The 5448-nt window shown below is 40.5% G+C and overlaps 1 pseudogene; it reads right to left on the reverse strand.

Annotated features, from left to right (window-relative positions):
- Positions 1-632: 632 nt before the first annotated feature.
- LOC108514665 (non-histone chromosomal protein HMG-17 pseudogene) lies at positions 633-2073 on the reverse strand (annotated as a pseudogene).
- Between the last annotated feature and the right edge of the window lie 3375 nt (positions 2074-5448).

Raw genomic sequence — 5448 nt, forward strand, 5'->3', positions numbered from 1 at the left:
TCTGAACAGGGAAAGTTTAGAGTGAGGTTGATATTTCACATTTAGCATGTTGTTTAACAATATTTCACGAGCTGACCCTGACCTTCAGGAAATGAAATGAAAATGACAGAATTTTTCTGAAGATCCACAATCTAGAAACGGAACCACTGCTTTTTCAAGGGGTTCCATCTCAGTGGCATCACTGGAAAGTCCAGATTGCCTGACACACCAGTAGCCAATTATTGAGGGTCAGGTCCCAACAGGTGTCTGGGCTTAAGAGAGTTAAGTCTATGCTGAAAGGTGGAAAGGGAGAAGAGGACATAACAACGAATTTGTTTTTCCATCCCACGAGGCTTTTGTGCCAAGGGGCCTTGGGTGTCAAAGTCAGGGAATCCCCCCTCCTGGGAGCCAAGAGCAAGTCTCCCAAAACTAGAAGGGAAAGGGGTTTTCCCCACATCACTCCAGCTTCAGAGACATTCTGTTAGTGACATATGCCCCTTCCCCAAAAACCACAATGAAGTGTTCTGTGTGATAACAACATAGCTTTAAAAAAAGGTAAAACAAAATTCTACATTTTTATAAAACTTGATAAAAAATTGCATTTCGAACTATACAGTCACCAGAAGTACACAGTTATCAAAAATGCACTCACTTCACTTGGCATCTCCAGCACCTTCAGCTTTCTGTGTCTGATCTGTTTGGGCATCTCCATTTCCTGCAGGGTTATTCCCCTCCTTGCCAGCCTCAGCTTTTCCCTTTTCCTTTTTGGGTACCTTCTCTGCCTTCTTTTCAGGGGTCTTTTTAGGTTTGGGTTCTGGCTTTGGGGGAGCAGGCTTAGCAGAAAATCTCACGGATCGTCTCTGTGGTTCGTCCTTCACCTTGGTTCTATCTCCTTTAGCATCACCTTCAGCCTTTCTCTTGGGCACGGTGGTGGCGGCAACGGCGGCAGGAGGTAGGCGCTGGGCACGTGGGATGCAGCGGCGTGGGCTTTGATCTGTCCTGGGGTCGCTGTCTTCTCGTCTTCACACTGCTCAGAATGTTATCATTTCAACATGTAATCAACATTAAAATTTATTAAGAGACATTTGACCTTTTTTTCATACTAAGTTTTCAAACTCCAGTGTGTATTTTATACTTACAGCACATCTTATTTCAAGTGCTCCTTTGCCACATGTGTCTAGTGCTATGGTAGCAGACAGGGCAAGTCTAGAGCATGAAGCTGCAAGTGGGTGGCTCACACCACCATCCAACTTAAGAACTAGAACATTACCTGCTATGCATCCACCTGTGTGCTCCCTATGCCCCTTTCCTATCATGCCCTCCCTCCTCACCAGAGAATACTGGCTTGAATTTCATGTCAACCATTTTCTTGATTTTTTAAAAAAATGTAGTTTTATCATAGGCATAGGTATTACCAAAGAAGATACTGTAGAGTTTGCCTGTTTGAGATTTATAGAAGTTAGACTTTATGCTGTTTGTGTGTCACCACTGGTGGCATAATATTGGCTGCTAAAAAAGAAGGACCTGCCGACATTTGTCACTATCACATCAATCACATCACGTCAATAAGCTATTTGGCACCAGACTTTGCGTGAGTGATTTCGATGACTGTCGCATTGCTATTTTAACATTGATTGGTACTAAATTTTAAGTATTACTTTATATATTGCAATAGTGTCGTCAGACATTATTAAACAGTGGTTCTAATGCTAGTGGTGAAAAACACAGCACCAAAACATTAGACATAAAAGTGCAAGTTAGATGTGTCAATTGCCATGAGGGACTGCCCTCCTGCTCCATGTTATTAATTTAGGAATGAATGCCTTGGGAAATATTGGAACATTCTGAGAAATAAAACTCAACATTCAAACAGAGAGACTTCTAAGTTTGCAAACATAGTTACATAACCAGGCAGAAAGAAAGGAAAAATACAAACAAAAAACCCAGTCACGTGGCTGCAAGATCCATGCCACAGTGATGTACACCTGAGATGCTGTGGTTGTGCATTTAAACACTCTGAGAACATCAGGCCCTAGTTTATCTGTATCCCTGTGAGGAAATTAGAATGCTGCTAGAATACTGCGTTAGGTACATGTCCCTTTACACCAGCCTTTCCCATTCAGGACCTGTTTCACTGAGGTGCTAGCCTGCCATGTAGTGGCGAAAGAGGGAAACTACAGCTCTCTTAAACTATAGTATTTGATACATCAAAAGAACAAATGCAACATGAAATGAAGACTTAGAAACTCACCATTCAACTTAAGAACTAGAACACTGCCTATTCATGCATCCACCTGTATTCCCCTTTCCTGTCTTGCTCTACCTCCTCACCAGAGGTAATACTAGCTTGAATTTCATATTGACTATATGCTTGATTTTTAAAAATATGTAGTTTTATCATAGGCATAGATATCACTAAACAAGATCTTGTTTAGTTTACTTGTTTGAGCTTTATACAAGTTTGACTTTATTTAGTTTTCCATAGTGTGCTATTTTGACACATTATATTTTACCAGGTTGATGTGTGTAGCTATAGTGCATGTACTCTGTGAATATATCACTATTTTTCTATTTTCCTATCAGTAGACATTTGATAGGCTCCAATTTTTGGTAAATAGTACTGCAATGAATATTGTTATGCGTGTGCAAGAATTTCCCTCTAATATATCCAGTTCAATTGTACAAAATATTGCCAAAGTCTTTATCAAGATTGTTCCAATTGACACAATATTGGTGGTATAAAAGAGGCTCCACTGATGCATGTCTTCACCAGCACTTGATACTAAATTTGTTAATTTTTGCCAACAGAGTTGGAGTAAAATGCTATCTTCTTGTGGCATTTATTTATATTTACCTGATTGTCAATGAGGTTGAGCATCTTTTCATGTTCGTGGGTAATTTATGTTTCCTTTTTTGGTAAAGTGCCTATTCGTGTATTTTGCTCATCTTCCTACCGGTTTGTCTCTTTCTTATTTTAAGATTCACACAAGGCCAGGCGCAGTGGCTCATGCCTATAATCCCAGCATTTTGGGAGGGCAAGATGGGCGGATCACCTGAGGTTGGGAGTCCGAGACGAGCCTGACCAACATGGAGAAACCCCATCTCTACTAAAAATACAAAATTAGCTGGGTGTGGTGGCGCATGCCTGTACATCCCAGCTACTTGGGAGACTGAGGCAGGAGGATCGCTTGAACCTGGGAGGTGGAGGTTGCGGTGAGCCGAGATCATGCCATTGCACTCTAGCCTGGGCGACAGACCAAGACTCCATCTCAAAAAAAAAAAAATATTCACACAGACACACACACACATACACATACACACACACACACACACACACACTAGATCTTACTTTTTGTCAGTTCTGTATGTCACAAATACCTTCTTCCAGTTTTGTATTTTTGCAGTTAACCTTGCTGGACTCTCTTATTAATTCTAATAATTTGTCTGTACATTCTTTTGAGGTTTTCTATATACGCAATTATATTACCTACAAATAATAACAGTATGATTTTCTGTCTTATCCTTCACCTTATTGACTAGAAGGGGTGATAGCAGACATCTTTGCCTTACTCTGTTTTGAGACAGTGTCTCACTCTGTCACCCAGGCTGGAGTGTAGTGGGGTGATCTTGGTTCACTGCAACCTCCAAACCCTGGGCTCAAGCAATTCTCCTGCCTCAGCCTCCCAAGTAGCTGGGATTATAGGTGTGCACCACCATGTCCAGCTAATTTTTGTATATTCTGTAGAGATGGTTTTTTGCCATCTTGCTTGGCCTGGTCTCAAACTCCTGAGTTCAAGCCATCTGCCCGCCTCCGCCTCCCAAAGTGCTGGGATTACAGGTGTGAGCCACTGCGCCTGACCTTATCTTTGGCTGCTCTTAATGGAACAATGTTTACAGTGATCTACCATTAAGAATGATTAAGATTATAGGCTTTTAAAAAATAACCTTTTAACAATAGGAAGTTTCATTTTATTTCTGCTTTACTAAGAGCTTTTGTCATAAATGGATGTTAACTTTTACTGAATGCCTGTACTGTATCTATTGAGATAATTATATAACTTTTCTCCTTTAATCCATTTAATGTGATGGACTAAAGTTATGAATTTTATGTTAAATCATTCTTATACTCTTGGGATAAATCCAGCTTAGCCCTGATAAATTGTCTTTATTACATAATGTTGGATTCAGTTTCCTAATATTTTGTTTATAATATTTCCATCCACGTTCATGAGAGATTCTGGTCTGTTATTTCCTTTCTCATACAGTCCTTAATTAGTTTTATATCAAGTTTATACTAACCTCATACAGAGTTAAGAAGTATGCTTCTTTTGATATTCTTTGTAATAGTATAAAATTAGAATGCAAATACAGTCCCCAACTTACGATTTTTTAACTTTATGGTGGTTTGAAAGTGGTTCACATTCAATAGAAACTGTACTTCAAAATTCGAATTTTAATCTTTTCCTATCTGTAGGCTAATGTGAGTGTTTTGGGCATGTTTAAGTTAGGTTAGGATAAGCTATGATGTTTGGTATTATTTGCTCCATGAAAATCAGCTAGGAATTATGTGAAAACTATCTAGGCTTGATTTTTTTTTTTTTTTAGACGGAGTCTCGCTCTGTCGCCCAGGCTGGAGTGCAGTGGTGTGATCTTGGATCACTGCAACCTCCACGTCCCAGGTTCAAGAGATTCTCTTGCCTCAGCCTCCCGAGTAGCTGGAACTACAGGCATGCACCACTATGCCCAGCTCATTTTTGTATTTTTAGTAGAGGTGGGGTTTCACCATGTTGGTTGGCCAGGATGGTCTTGATCTCTTGACCTCGTGATCCACCTGCCTCAGCCTCCCAAAGTGCTGGGATTACAGGCATGAACCACTGTGCCTGGCCGGCTTGATTTTTTTTTTTTTTTTTTAAGTCACTGATTCAATTTATCCCATAGCTATTGGACTACTTGGGCTTTCTTTTCTTTAGTAGGAATTTAGTTTTTTTTATTTTTCATTGATACATAATAGATGTACATATTTTCAGGGTACATGTGATAATTTGGTACATTTGTATAATCAAATCAGGGCCATTGGGATAGCTGTCACCTTAAATATTTATCTTTTCTTTATGCTAGGAACATTTGAATTATTCTCTTCTAGTTATTTTGAAATGCCCAATAGTGGCCGGGCGCAGTGGCTCAGGCCTGTAATCCCAGCACTTTGGGAGGCCGAGGTGGGTGGATCATGAGATCAGGAGTTCGAGACCAGCCTGACCAACATGGTGAAACCCCATCTCTACTAAAAATACAAAAATTAGCCAGGCCTGGTGGTGTGCCCCTATAATCCCAGCTATTCAGGAGGCTGAGACAGGGAGGGAGGCTGAGACAGGAGAATCGCTTGAACCCAGGAGGCAGAGGTTGCAGGAGCCGAGATCATACTGCACTGCAGCCTGGGCAATAGAGTGAGCCTCCGTCTCAAAAAAAAAA

Source organism: Rhinopithecus bieti, unplaced genomic scaffold (genome assembly GCF_001698545.2).
Source record: "Rhinopithecus bieti isolate Rb0 unplaced genomic scaffold, ASM169854v2 scaffold_31548, whole genome shotgun sequence".
Classification (NCBI taxonomy): Eukaryota; Metazoa; Chordata; class Mammalia; order Primates; family Cercopithecidae; genus Rhinopithecus; species Rhinopithecus bieti.